This window comes from Equus caballus, chromosome 21 (genome assembly GCF_041296265.1).
Source record: "Equus caballus isolate H_3958 breed thoroughbred chromosome 21, TB-T2T, whole genome shotgun sequence".
NCBI lineage: Eukaryota > Metazoa > Chordata > Mammalia > Perissodactyla > Equidae > Equus > Equus caballus.
In genome coordinates, this window is record NC_091704.1 from 33,954,910 (window position 1) to 33,971,081 (window position 16,172).

General features: G+C 37.5%; 1 protein-coding gene across 4 annotated transcripts in view; it reads right to left on the minus strand.

The window, feature by feature from the left end:
• Positions 1 to 16,172, minus strand: part of ITGA1 (integrin subunit alpha 1) — a 147,823-nt gene that overhangs the window by 96,051 nt on the left and 35,600 nt on the right.

Consider the following 16,172-nt stretch of genomic DNA (forward strand, 5'->3'; position numbering starts at 1 on the left):
GCCTGGCACATACTAGATATTCAATGAGGGTTCATTCTCTTCAATTTCCTTATAGTTCAGGTAATGGAAATCCTTTATAAGTAAGATTCTCTGACAAGCATTCTGGATGGTGCCAAATTCTCTCAAATGGATGGTGCCAAATTCCATCTTTGGTACTGGTTTTTAAAGCATACTTGCGAAGTTCCAAAGTATTCCCCTGCTAGATTAACTAAGAATTCTTCCCAAAGAGCACTCCCTTATAAAATCACAGAGCATCATAAGTACATTCAGAAGTGACTAAACTCAGTCTCCTTTGTTAAAACCATGAGGTAGTCACACATAACCCTGAAAAATCCTCTTTCCTTACTCCCTGTAAACTCTTCCACAAATATAGTCTAAAACCAGACTCTAATTCCTTATATGGTCTAATTCATAATCTTCAAATTTTGGTAACAATATTAAGTGCTTCTTTGATGTACAGAATTGTACATAACTTAGAGAAAATTTGTTCTTCAAAAAAAGACATTTATGTACATCTATTTATAAAAAAAGATTCTTATGTATACCTATTTACACAGTCTTCCTTGATCTCCCCACCTGGAAATAATCTTTTAACTACTAAACCCTCATCTTGTATTTTTTTAAAAAAATTGCTCTTAGAAATAATTATTAAATCCTATCTACCTACATTATAGTTATCTGTGTGAGATTTTTCTTCCCTAGATTGGAAAATTCTTAAAAGCGGGGACTCTCTTACTCATCTTTCTTATTCCTTCTCTAGCAAGCTCCTTGCACAGAGATGGGCAAAAATATATTTGCAGAATAAAAGATAACGTTGAAGAGGAAGTGTGTCAGTTGCAGTTCGAGGTGAACTGGCAACTATTTAATCTTAGTTAAGGAAGACTTTATGCAGATGGAAACTCAGATTTTTAAGGAAGCGGAGAGATAAGACTTGGCAGTGAGCAGAAAACGTGTCCCAAGGATTTGGGAGGGTCCTTGCAAGGAATAAGACACAGGACAGGACAAATATGGTTGCAAGATCACAGAGAGATTTGCCTGGCAGGCGTGGAAGATGCAGAAAAAGAATGGATGGGTAGCACAGGTCCATTTATGTACATTTCCTGTTCATTCTTCAAGAGTGATGAAGAGCAGCTGGTTACCATCTTCATAATAGCCTTTCATATATGTGAAGACAGTTTTAAACACTGTTCACTCTCTACTCCAAACTAAATAGTCCATACTCCTACCCTTTCCTCGCAAGTTTATTTATTTATTTTTTGAACACTTTCAACAGATTATTTTCTCATATGAGATACGCAAAATAGTACTTCTACATCAGGATTTCTCAACGGTAGCACTATTGACATTTTGGGTCAGAAAATTCTTTGTTATGAGGGGCTATCCTGTGCATTGTAGGGTGTTTAGCAGCATCTCTGGCCCCTATCCTCATGATGCCAGTAGTGCCCCCTGAGTTGTGAAGATCAAAAATGTCTCCAGACAGTGCCAAATTCCCCTAGGACCAAAATCACTCGAGCTGAAAACCACCGTTCTGTAGCTAAGCACCAGAACACCACCACCAATGATTTTGTGGAAGAAGAAAACCACTGTGGCCTGCAGAGCAGCAGCATCTGCATCACCCAGGAGCTTGTGAGGGATCCAGAATCCCAGGCCCCATCCAGATTTTCTGAATCAATATCTGCAACAAGATACCCAGGAAGTCTGATTCCCGTTAAGGTTTGAGAGGTACAGGTCTGTAATACGGTACCCTTCTTTCATAATATTGATGCAGGCAATAGAATTTACCTAAATTGAAAGTACTCAGCATCCTTTAGACAAAAGGGATATGGGATTATCTTTAATCGGGATCAATTTCACCCCTCTAGAAGAATTTTTCCAGCACTTCATCGTCATTAGCATATGCCCTCTCAAAGGCCATTCATGGTACCCCTCAATGTAAGACCAAGAACTTTTGGTTTCCTTTTTGGGCTTGTTTGTTTATTCTACTTGTTGTGTGGAATGTCCGGGGGTGTGTGCTGTACTTTTTTCATTTCCTGTCCTCAGAATTCTACAGGCAATTTGCCCAAAGTGATTGTAAATCAGCCTCTTTCATGTTTGTTAAGGCACCAAGGAGCCCAAATCCCAGGAGATGACATACAAAAAATAGTTTACATCTTGTTATTTTGATTTAAAGGAGTGCATAAACAGTAAAAGAAGCTTCTCATAACTTCTAGTTCAATGTTCATTTTTTTAATACTAAGTTGTCTTGGAACTTTATGTACCAGAAGCAAAGCAAAATCACAGTTATTCTTAATCAAAGCCAAAAAACAACAACAAAAAACTGAGGTGGCTTAAAGAGCCATACAGGATGAAAATAATAGGAAATAAAACACAGACAATAGTCAGATGTCAAAGTAAACTCTGATTTCATGTGTACCACCAAAAGATATTGTTCCCTTAATAATATCAACAATATTGTGTTCTTACTATGTATTACTCCTCACACACCCCTTCTCATTTAATTTGCCAACAAACCTACAATTAAATACCATTATTATCACTACTGTGCAGATGAGGAGAAGGAGGCTCAGGATGGCAGAATTTGCCCACATTTCCCCAGGATTCCCAAATCATTCACACTGATTCAATTTTTATACCTTAGCCCTAAAACTGGGAAGGGCTGGGAGAAGGTCTCGTGAGGATGGGTTTAGAAGAGAAGCCACTATGAGTCCGTGTAATTCGATCTCCTAAGAAGCCAACTTAGGGAGGACGCTCTGCAACAGTAGCCATGGCTGGGAGGATGTTGGGAATGAGGCAGAAGATTGGAGTAAGAGAGAAGCCATGGATACAGAGCTCTAGACAAAGCTACGTGAAGGACTTCAGCTAAAACATATATGTTTAAGAAGAAAAGAAGTGAAAAAGCTTGCTTTCCTCCAAACATATGTTATGCATCTTAGGGCCGAAAACTGAGGGGGAAGATGAGATTGTCTCTTTTGAATGTATCTCTTGTGAAAGAGATCATTTGATGCAATTTGCTTACCACAGGATGGCATTTGATGTGTAAGACAGCTAACTGAGAGAGAGAAAGAGAGAGGGAGAACTAGCCTGTAGTCGTGCAGTGTTATCTGCTTACCAACATTTCGCTGCTTACAAACATTTTCATATAAATAATGGTATTGAGCTAGTCAATAAACTGTGGAGGTTATGCAGGACAGCAATCATTACTCTCTTTTTGTGTGTTAGGAAACTGGAGCTCAGAAGGGTTAAGTGATTTGTCCAAGACCAAGGTCTGTAAGTGGCAGAGAATGGACTTCCACATTGGTCTTCTGGGGTCAAATCATAGACTTTTTGTGACTACAGAGCTATTGGGTTGGTCACGTTAATAAAAATAAAAATAACAACCCAGCTCAGCACAACCCTCAAATGGCCCATGAGAGCTCTTCATCATCTCGTAGCTTTGGAGTATTTGAGGGTAGGCCTGGCAGGAAAGGCTGAATGAAGGGGGCAAAGTCTGGGCATCTCCAGAGACTCTCCAGTAGAAGGAAGGCCTCCTTCTTCCACATATCCTCTGAGTTCCAAGAAAAGTTACTGCAGCCTGTTTAATTGTTTACTTCTTAATGAAGAGTCTGTTTTTCACAGAGGTCCAGAAATTCTGATCTAGTAATATTCAGACTGGAGTATTTAATAGCCAATGGAATTTTGAATATTTTAAGTTCCAAGCCCAATGCAAGAGACTATCAAATAAATGGTGACTAGGGATACACATTAAAATGCTATTGCAGCCAAGACGTGGAAGCAACCCAAGTGTCCATCAGATGAATGGATAGAGAAGATGTGGTATACATATACAATGGTATAGTACTCAGTCATAAAAAAAGACAAAATTGTGCCATTTGCAACAACATGCATGGACCTTGAGGGTATTATACTAAGTGAAATAAGTCAGACAGAGAAAGACAAATACCCTATGATTTCACTCATATGTGGGAGATAAACAAACACATAGATTAGGAGAACAGACTAGTAGTTACCAGAAGGGAAGGGGGCTGCGGGAGGGCAAAAGGGGTAAAGAGGCACATGTGTATGGTGACGGATGAAAACTAGGCTATTGGTGGTGAACACGATGCAGTCTATACAGAAACTGATATCTAATAACGTACACCTGAAATTTATACAGTGCTATAAACCAATACGACCTCAGTAAAACAATTTTTAAAAAATGTTATTGCTTTCTTTCAATAACTTCCTATACATTGATCCCATCTAGAAATAATAGGAGAAATGATGCAGTTAACATTATTTCTATTATTTTTAATATAAAGAGTGAAATGATGTCACAATATTAAGATAGGAAATAATAATTGTCTTATCATAGTTCATTAATGATTTTTAGAGAAAATTCTTTGGTAGTGTAGAAAGATGGTGATGTTTAGAGATATATGAACTTGGGCTTAAACCTAGCCCTTTCACTTATATTATTTATTTAGTTATTCATATTTATTCAACTACTCCACAAATCTGAATCAAGTCTTTATTTTGGGTTGGATATATGCTAGGCCCTGGAGATACAGTCACAAGAAGATGGTGCTCCTGCTTTCACAACTTTTACAGCCTTGCTCAGAAAACTACAGCAAGTGATTTAACCTCTATGAGCCTCAGTATATCATATTTAAAATGACCTTATAAATGCCTGCCAGGTATTGGTTGCTGTGAGAAACACAAATTATGCATGTAGCCATAGAGAATGCTCAATAAATGAGCTAACTGTGTTCGTAGGTAAAATCCAAGGTCAGTTTACCATCTGGCAGTTGACTTTTCTTCTGGAAAAGGATTTCCACCCTATTCTGGTGACCTTGTATCTTGAACAGAGGTACAGATGCATCATATCAGTGAGGCAGGACAGTGGATTCATTGACTCATTTCCACAGCAAGTTTCCTGTTTCTACATCTGGCTGGAATGACATGTGTAAAGAACATCTGAGATGAGGGTATCAGGCCGTCCAAGGAAGAGCTAGCTGAGGAGGAGTGCGGGTGATCCCAGTCCTTGCAGTTAGATCCCGTGGACTCTCATCGCAGTCCCTCCAGAGGTAGTGCACATTTATGATACCACCCAGGTTCTGAGCCAACAGCAAGTCGAGGCTCCCTCCCTTCAGTGGCAACCTACTCCAGTATAACCTACTTCAAAGACCACAAATCTATTCCAAGGACAGGAGGAGCCTGCAGCGACTCTTCTGACAGAGTCAGGCCATACTAATTGAGTACCATCTTGACCCACCTGAGAATCAGCACACCTAGGCAGTGCACCCTCTGTGGTGCAGAGAGGCAGAGCCCTCGTACTCCCCAAATCTGGGTGCTGGTCCATCCTGTGTACCTCTTCCCTCTTACTGTACCAAAGCCTCCTGGTGGAAAGTGTTCATCCACCTTGGCTCCATTGGATATAAACCCCTAAAGTCATACATGCTTACTATAACTAATGACGTGATACATTAAGTATCTTACATAACTCCAAATTTACTTTTTTTCCTCCTTAAATTCAGATAAAATGTATTCAACTTTGAGGCACTCCAGGGAGTTAGAAGAAAAACGTTTAAACGATAAGAGTTGGTGAAAGGTGGAAGCGCTTTTCCTCACCTTGTCATATATAATGAGACATCCTCAGAATACCAGTGCTGTGGATCTGAAATCTCAGTTAGTTTAATTACTCTTAATGGACTGAGTGATCTCAATTTTGGTTTACTTGCTTGCCTTAAAAGATAAAATCTGATCAATGGTATAACCGAATCTGTCCAAAAACGTTATAGTGCTTCATCATTCTAGCTGATTTGAAATCTGAGACGATTATTTTCACAGCATTGCAATCTTGAGAAGGAGGGGCCAAAGAGCTCCAGTGGTGAAGACACAGGAAATAAAAGTAGAATGAAAATAAGACAATATTAGAGGCTTGAGCAAGAGGACAGAATCAACAGTAGCATTTGGAAAACACATGATAATCTCAAAAACAGGTAATCTCTATTTCCTGGAAAATATACCATCTCCAACTCAGTGTCTCCTTCAAACAATCGCAACTTCCCTATACAGTTATGTAAGGAAACAACTGGCTCAATTAATCTCACCATTCAAAGTTCTTTCATCAGAAATGATGTAACATGTCAGCAAGATATTTACCTCCGTCAGCATGTCCAGGAAAGCCAATCCAAACAAACACCTCGGTGTTCAAACATTTTCCCAGTTTCATCCTGGCAAGCTGCTGTTTAACTTCAGCTTGCTGTAGTGAGAGAATTGTTCTGACTTTTAGTGTTAACGTCCTGTGGGCCCCCAGTTATTACAAATGGCATTTGAACTTCAAAGCGAGTGTGTGTATATATGTGTATCTGTATACGGCTGGTGGGAAGGAGGCAAAGAGGCCTAATTCTTGGCACACAGTAGGTGTTTAATACAAGTTTATTAAGTAGAACATGGTGGAATAAACAGAGAAATGAAGATTTCTACCAGAAAGGTCATTCTGGCTGTAAGAACTCATCCCCTTTCGTTTAAGTGCTGCCCAGAATATTAAACTCCGATAGAGTGTTTCCCAAACATCCTTTGTTAAAAATCCCCCTTTTAAATTTTTCTATATAAGTTTGTTCTTCCACAGTGTTTATTTTCCTTTGTAGTATCTACAGACATCTGCTCTTTTCCCATATCCTCCCACCACAAATAATTGCCTGCTCTGCCAGCTATTCTCAGACTGTCCTTTTTCCTGAAATTCTTCAACAGTCTCAGAACCCAATGCCTGAACCCTGTCAGCATCATCTTCTGGCTCTGTGTTTTATGGGATAAAAAAGCTGCAGAACCTTAGGGGTCCCTGAACCCTGCTGTGGGAAACACAACTTGTGTGTTTGTGCAAGCAACATGAGCACAGAACTCTGTTCTCCAGCTGCCCTGGCATCCTGAGAGCTGAACTCATTCATTTCTGTGACTACCCAGCATGGACTGCTGCATATGGAAAGCTGTACGACACTTCACACCAGAGCAGGATTGCATCCTATTCAAGTATTTACCCAGATATATGAGATACGGAGTCTTTGGATGTGTAGGAATCTGCATGAAAGTTGTACTTTCTTTAATGAGAATTTTTCAATGAATTTTATTAATTTACAGATAATTTCTTCTCGGTGAGACAATAAGACTTTGCCAATTTTAAGGTTACTTTTGTTAGTATGCACAACAGGTACTTTTGAGGGCCAGGAAAGCAAATAGGTAGTTTGCACTGTAAAATAAATGATTTTCAATTTACCTAAAGCTTTTTCTGGCAATTTCAAATTCCAGGCACTAAGAATCCATCATTGATTCTCCTCTACCATTTCATAGGACAGTTTTTCTAGATGGCTTGAGTGTCGGCTTGTGAAGGCCATACACAAGTCCAAGTGTGTGAGACATGGTTACCTCTTCAGATACTGTCTGAAGTGGTACCCATTGCTTCCCTGGGACAGTGAGCTTATCCTACTTTTTTGTTTGTTTGTTTGCTTATGTATTTAATAACTCCAGTGGAAATTAGGAAATTGAAAATCACTCATATCACTGTGCATACTACCTGTTTGCTTTCCGGACCCATGAAACTACTTGTTGGGCATACTAGCAAAAACAGCGTTAGGACTGGAAATGTGTTATTGGCTCATATATATCACTGAGAAGAAATTATGTGTAAATTAATAAAATGCATTGAAAAGAATCTATTAATAAAGGTACAACTTTTTATTCAGGTTCTTTTTTCTAAGGTATCAATGGACAGAATGCATATGGTAGCTGGGTAAGATTTGACTCTGAGATTGAACGAAGAACATCTCAAAAATGTGAAAAAATGATTATCCAGTTACCTAATGTACAAATAGTACAAAAAGAGCCAAAAGCCATTCTCTCTTTATTGTACAATTTGGAGTTTGGAGCTAAAATTATTGAAGTGAAAATATGTTTCAACATGACACAAAAAATAAAATAGAAATGAACAGAAAAGAATAATAAGAAATTTTCAAATATACATATTTCTTGAAAGCACTTATTTAGATTGTTGAAATTTGAGAAGTAAAGGTTCAAAGCTTTTTAAAAATATGATCATTCATACTACAATATGGTATCACCTATAAAATCTAACAGACATTCCTCACTTAGTGAAATTCCAACATGTGAAAAAAAATCAGTTAAATTTAGTTGAGATTATTCAGATTGGAAGTAATTATTGGCATTTTCATCAGCTATAATATTCTTTAAAAGAGAGAGTATGCCTAGACTTTTAAAAATGTTTTGATTTTTATGCAAGCTTTTAAGAACAGAATCAACACATAAAATGAAGTCTACCTAATTTCGTTTTGCCAAGGACCACAAAAGGGCATTTGATTTGGCTTGCCTTAATCTCTCATTTTTTTATTTGCCATATTGCTCAGAAGCAGGAGGCAGAGTATACAGATTTATAATATTCCTTTTTTGATGGAATATGGTTATGTAAATACTTTCTGGTTTGACTGGTCAAACATTAACATAAATAAAGAGCCTGATGAAGCTAAGTGACAAAATGAAATACTGTGCAAACTCCAACAGTAGACCCCAACCAAAACAAAATCTACAAGAAATTGATTGCTCATTCTATAGTTACCCAGGAGCTTTAACCGACGATTTCAAATTCCAGACACCAGGAGATGCCACTATTGATTCTCCTATGCCATTTAGCAGACTAATTCTTCTGAATGGCTCAGTTCTGCCCCTAATACTACATACACTACCACTTAAGCTAAAATGATTCTGTATAATTTTTCTCCTTGCCTAGCTACTTATTACAGCAATTTTCCATTATATCATTCACTACCAGACATTCTTTTCATTCAAAAGTTTTTGGTACCTCTGCTCAATTTAAAACTTGTCCAGTCTATCAAGAGGAAATAATGTAAGCCAAACGAATATAACTTGTTATTCACCTGAAAAAAACTGGAAAATAAATCAGAAAGTATTTTAAAGGACATTGGGGTTTGTTTATAAGATACGAAGAACACTCTCAGTAGCCTGGAATGCTGAAATATTTCAGAGGGCAAGGTCAGTAGAATGCTTGTTTTCTCTTCAGGGGAAAGAGATAACTTTTTGATGCTTTCTTTTCTGTTTTCAGATAGCTCTAAACTTTGTTTTCTTAGCTATAATTGTTGTTGCTAAGACCATGATGATATTTTAGCACTTAGAACATTGGTTTTTCAGTAACATGCTTGGATCCAAACTCTATTCCTATCTAGTAGCATCATCTTTTACATTCTTTCCACTAGTCTAACAGGGTATCTTGAAATTGAAGTAAACAAAGATGTTATAGTCAATATCCCCCAGAACTGGCAACCAATATTTTCCTTAAATGGAAGTATTCTGGTGCTTAGAATCACACCAGTGACTAAGTACTTGTTATATACAAGAATCTTAAAATTCAGGTAGAAGTTACTTCTGGACTGGGGGAAAGGTAAGGAAGAGAATAGGATCCAAAAGGAGATAAAAATGTGGCTTTAACTTTATATGTTTTTAGAGGAAAACGCTTACTTCACATTCCTGATGTTTCCCCCCACGTGGAGAGAGCTTCACAATTTTTTTTCCTATTTCCATAACTTTTAACAAAGAAATTAGAACAAACATGATGCCACTCTTGTTTCTTAGAGCTGCAAGGAGGCACAAAATAAAAGAATTTGAGTGGATGGTATTAATTATCTTTACCCATTTCCTATTTTCTACAATCTCAAGACTTTCAGTGACATTGAGAGTAAGGGGTGGGGGTCAGCAGCAGAAGATATAAGGAGGCATGATTGGGATAAGGGGGATATGTGGTAACTTCAGAGGCAGGCAACGTGAGCAAGAGCATGGTGGAGCTCTGGCCAAGTGTGGTTTGCACGGGAACTGCCTCTCGTATTCGCTCTCTGGTGAAAAATCACCGAGGGTCAGCCTGGAAGGGCCAAAAAAGCCAAAGATTTTGGAAATGAAATGAACACTCTGATTGGCCAACATTTACTATTTGCTTAAACAAATATTCTGGCCTGAAAAGGTACTGATTGCCAGAATTTTCACTAGTTTATTTCCATAATTTTCTCACTTCTTGTCCACAGTCTTATTTCATATCCTAGGACTGTTGTATTTATATGGATGGATCATTGTTTCTTCAGAGAACTGCAGATAATCCTCACCGTGGAACCGAGAGTTACATTAAGAAAGAGACACGTGTGCTGCTGCAGGAGCTGATAATCCCCTACTCTGTCTGGGAGAAGTTTAGCTAAGAAATATGGAAGTCAGTCAAGTAACATTTACTGACTTTCCATTGGCCATCTTTATTTCATGAACACTAGACACTCAGGGAAGATGTAAAAGAAAGAGGCCATCATTCAATTTAGAACTGCCCAGCATGCTAGAGGTGGCTTGAACATCTACTTCTGAGAATATAAACATCTAAATATGGAAGAAAAAATGCCAAAGAGTTCTACAATTATGAACAAAGTTAAACAGGATATAGCAAGATTATGGAAGATGAATGAGAATGCATATTTGACAATTTTCCTCAAGTATTGCAACTTTAGAAAGCTTGCTGAACTCATCATTGCTCACCATTCCATGTATTCTTGCAACCTTCTGATCTTAAATTATTATTTGGATCTTTAAAGGGGCAGAAACTAGCACAACCGAATCAATAACAACAACAAAGACTGCACACTGTGCCATCAATGGAATCTACACATTTCCTCAGAAGGGTTTATTGTATTAAAACACACATGCATAAATGCCTGTCTATAAATTCATCGACTTATCTTCCATTCTGTTGTCAGAAATGTATTTTTTAAAAACACATATCTGGTTATAATACTGTCTTATTCTTGGGTGGCTCTCCAGAGGCCAATACACGTTGTCCCGCTCCCTCAATAACAGTTTAAACTAATTAAAATGAGACCTCATTCCACTTTTCTAATCCCATTTACCACTTCTGGTTAAGAATATCAAGTTACGGCCAGTCTTTAATATTTGCAGTCCCCCAAACATCCTGAATTCTCAGCTGAATCACTTCTTAGCCTGATGAAGTTCCATCCCTCTTTCAAAGTCTGTTTCAAGATCACCTTCCCCAACTGCCCCCACTGATAATCATTCTTCCTCTATGTTCCCATAGAACCTTTACATATTTATCCCACAGGACATATTATATTATCTTACAGATAATCAACTTACAGTTGGACTATAACCTAACTTACAGTTAGGAACTCATGTTCTCATCCTCAATGGCTAGCACAATTTCTGGATATGACAAAGATGGTGTGTTGACTCTAAATATCCATTTCTTACTTTTATTTAGCAATAAAACTATTTTATGCAGGGCAGCAGTACACTTGGCTAAAAGACAACTTGGTGCTATGTTATCCATTAAGGTGAGGCCTTAATCCCATAAGACTGGTATCCTGATAAGAAGAGGAAGAGACACCAGAGATTCTCTCTCCACACACATACGCAGAGAAAAGGCCACGTGAGGACACAATGAGAAGGTGACCGTCTACAAGTCAGGAAGGGAGACATCAGGAGAAAAGGGAAGGACAGAAAAAGAAACCAAGGTTGGCAGAAACCAACCACGATGGCACCTGGATCTTGGACTTTTAGCCTGCAGAACTAGGAGAAAATAAATTTCTGTTGTTTAAGCCAGTTTGTGGTATTCTGTCATGGCAATCTGAGCAGAATAATATAAGCTCCAACTGCCACGCTAGACTATGAGGTGAACTTGAATGGAAATGGTGTGCTAAAATGGTGGAGTAGAAACACAGAAGAAGTAGCATAGGATTTTGATGACAATAAAGCCACCACACTAGCAATGAACTACCTTCATATGGACTTCTTTTATGTTATATCTTATTCTGCATTGTTCCATATTACTTAAGTTACTTAAAGTCACAGTTTCGTTCGTTTCTGGGAAACCTAATCTTAACAGATTTGATGATTCCTTCTTAGTTTTCTCCCCCAAAAGCTATTAAAAAGATTTTTAAAAATCCCAAAAAACAGAGAATAAAAGAGAAAAAGGAACTGTGCCTGCTCTGTAAGTAAATTACAAGCATTTAAATAAATGTCTATATGTGACAACATTACAAATATGGTATTTTCACTCAGCACACACTAACAAAAGTCCACCATGTGCAAGGCAAGATGGAAGAGTTAGGGGTGATTAGAAGGTGAAATAAACATTAGCCTTGCCCTTAAAGAGCTTTAGTTAATGTGAGATGGAAGGCATAATCGAATAACTAATCTATGAGGCTGAAAAAAAACCAAACCTCAAGGGCCATAAGTGATTACTACAATCAGAATTATTGTAATTTGGATGCCAATTTTATCAATCCTAACACTCCTAATTTTTTCTTTCCTATTTAATCATTGAAAAGGTCTGTGCTTTCTAAAAGACAGTTGGGAATAGATATCTCGGGACTTCACTTGGGTAATCCTTTATGCATTCTGAAAAAGTGTGGCATCTCTTTTAGTTAATTAGGCAGGTGATTAAATATGTAAAAACTTCCCGACAGGACTCTACATTTCAAGTTGGCAAATGCTTTCAGAATTTTCTGTCTGTGCTAGAAGCATTGCCAGAAGAACTCACACACGTTCACGGCTAGGTCAGGTTCAAAGTTGAAGTCTTCCATTGTGCAACGTAAGAATAATTCATTCAAATATCAGCGAAAAGGCAGGATGGTGGTGATGTCACCACAGAATAATTGCAGCTTTGTGTCAGCCTGGTCTTATTAGGAGGGCAGAGCTGAACGAGGCACCAGCTTGCCCATCCACAAACTGACACCCCTCCTGAAGTCTGGAGTGAAAAACTGCTAGTGTGAGTGATTCTATTGTACGTCAGTTATTTCACAGCCAAGCCCTGAAGGATATTTTTCCTTCATGTCTTGAGTGTAACTACTATTCCATATTATGATGAAAGATCAGTAATATAATTTGTGTGGACACTTTATAAAATACTTGGCCTTTTACTACTTTAGAGACATAAAAAGAGCTTTGTGAAAAATTTCAAAACTTAAGTTTCCTTAATTTTTAACCTTTTACCAACAAGTAATGATTTTCTGGATGAGCTCCAATCAACTTAAAAATGACTGTATATAGATTTTTAAAATACCCATCAAAGTAAGGAAAAGTTTTTTTTTTTTTAAAGATAAACTCCTGGTGAATAATTAGGACTTATTTAAAAGCTTCACACAATCCTGTATATGAAAGCTTTCAAAATTTATCTTTGAAGACATGTTTTATAGTGGGGACAGTTGGAGAATGTGGTGAATCAAAGCCCTGTCATCTATTTCTTAACAGATAGCACTATCCAAGAAGGAAAAAAGATTCCAGAACAGCACTAGGGTCCAGAAAACGGGCTTCTAAGCTTTCAGTCTTCTGAATAAGGCCATTGTCTGAATTCTTAAATTCGTATGTTCTCATATGAAAACAGCTTTTCACAGAACTACTACACCCTGTCAGCTTTTTTATATTTAGGAACCCAAATAACTTTTAATATATTGGGTCAAATGTCATTCTTGAGAAGAAAGGATTACTTCATTTACATAATTATTTAACTGATGCGTGCAATGAGACCCCAACAAAGTTGGTCATAAGCCACACGTTATAGTAAAATACAAAGGTGCTGGGGCTGTGTGTCAAGTAGAATATTGCTTTTAGGACCTGAATCCTCAGCCAATTGTAAACCAGACCAAAGTTGAAGATCACAATGGTCAAAAGGCCTAAATCTCAACATTATTGATGATTTAAGGACAAAAGCAAAAAAACAAGAGTGCACAATGGGTAACAGTGTGAACATAAAAAAATATGCTTTCTAGACATTTTAATAGAGTCCTGTATTTGGCAATACCAAAAAACAAACTACATAGTATCTTAAAAGGTATTCTCTCTATACGTGAATATGGTCCTGTTCTCATTAGCTTCCTCTCAAAAAAGAAAAAAATAAAACCACATCAATGTCCCTTGAAAACCTTATTTGAAAATTCTTTTCAGAATCACAATCAGTGAAGACATTTTTCAAAACCTGAGTTTTAAGAATTTCTCCTTTATAAGATGGCAAGTTTGTGCAATTTTCTCCCTCCCCAACCTACAGATCTTCTGACTCAGAAACTCAGATTATCACACTTTTCTAAAATTACCATTTCTTAAAATCATTTTTCTTAAATTAAAATATTTTTCTAAAATTGTTTACCATTTCTTTTCTTCAAACTCTTTTTTAAAAATATTAAAGCATATATTTAGTGTAGTAGGATGAATTATGTCCCCTCACAAGATGTCCAAAGTCCCAACCCATGGTATCTGTGAATGTGACCTTATTTGGAAACAGGATTTTTGCAGATGTAATTAAGTGAAGAATCATGAGATGAGATTGTCCTGTATTTAGTGTGGGCCTAAATGACTGCTATCCTTATAAGAGAAAGAAGAGGGAGATTTGAGACACCTAGAAAAGGAAACACAGGGAAGGCCACGTGAAGACAGAGGTAGAGACTGGAAAGATGTACTACAATCATGGAATGCTAAGGAATTCCAGAAGCCACCAGAAACTGGAAAAGGCAAGGAAAGATTCTCCTCTAGAACCTTTGGAGGGAGTACAGCTCTGCCAAAATTTTGATTTTTGGACTACTGGCCTCCAACTGTGAGAGAATACATTTCCGGGTTTTTTTCCCCACATTTTTTTTCCTTTCCAGTTTTATTGAGATATAATTGACATACAGCACTGTAAAAGTTTAAGGTGTACAGCACAATGATTTGACTTACATACATCATGAAATGATTAGCAAAGTAAATTTAGCTAATATCCATCATCTTGTATATATGCAAAAAAAAGAAAAGGAAAAAAATATTTTTTTCCTGTGATGAGCACTGTTGGGGTTTACTCTCTTAAGCACTTTCATCTGTATCACACAGCAGTGTTAATTACAGTCATCATGTTGTACATTACATTCCTAGTACTTATTTATCTCATAACGGTAAGTTTGACCACGTTCATCCAATTCCCCTTCCCCACCTCCATCTCTGGTGACAAGGTAACCACAAACTTGATCTCTTTTTGTATGAGTTAGGTTCTTTTTTTGTTTTTAGATTCCGCTTATAAATGAGATCATACGCTATTTGCCTTTCTCTGTCTCACATATTTCACTTAGCATAATGTCCTGAAGGTCCATCCATGTTGTCACAAATGGCAGGATTTCCTCCTTTTTATGGCTGAATAATATTCCTCTGTGTGTTTGTGTGTGTGTATCATATCTTCTTTATCCTTTCATCCATTGATGGACACTTAGGTTGTTTCCATGACTTGGCTTTTGTAATAACGCTGCTATGAACATGGGGATGTAGATAGTTCTTCAACACAGTGTTTTAATTTCCTTCAGATATATTCTCAGAAGGAGAATTGCTGGATCACATGGTAGTTCTATTTTTAATTTCTTCAGGACCTCCATATTGTTTTCCATTGTGGCTGTACCAATTTACAATCCTACCAGCAGTGCACAAAGGTTCCCTTTTCTCCACATCCTTGCCAGCATTTGTTATCCCTTGTCTTTTTGATGTTAGCCAAAATTTCTGTTGTTTTAAGCCAATAAGTTTGTAGTAATTTATTATGGCAGCCCTAAGAAATGAAGCATTCAGAAAAGGGCACACCCCCTCATTTTTCGCAAATGTACATAAGGGTGTGAAGTGAACACACCCATGCAACTACCACCCAAGGCTAGAAAAAGAACAATTCCAACACAACTGAAGCCCCCGTGGGTCTATTTTCTTTTAAAACAGGAAGCAAGTCAACAACAAAGAGGCAAACAACCCAATTAAAAATGGGCAAAGGACTTTAATAGGTATTTCTCAAAAAAAGTTATACAAATGGCCAATAAACAAACAAAAATATGTTCAACATCATTAATTATTAGGGAAAAGTAAATCAAAACCACAATGAGATACCACTTCATGTCCAGTAGGATGGTTATAACTTAAAAAAAAACAAAATAGAAAATAAGTTTTGGCAAGGATTTGGAGAAATTGGAACCCTTGTACATTGCTGATGGGAATATAAAATGGTGTGTTGCTGTGGAAAACAGTTTGGCAGCTCCTCAAAAAGTTAAACACAGAGGGGTCGGCCCAGTGGTGTAGTGGTTAAGTTCACATGCTCCACTTTGGCAGCCCAGGGTTCACAGATTCAG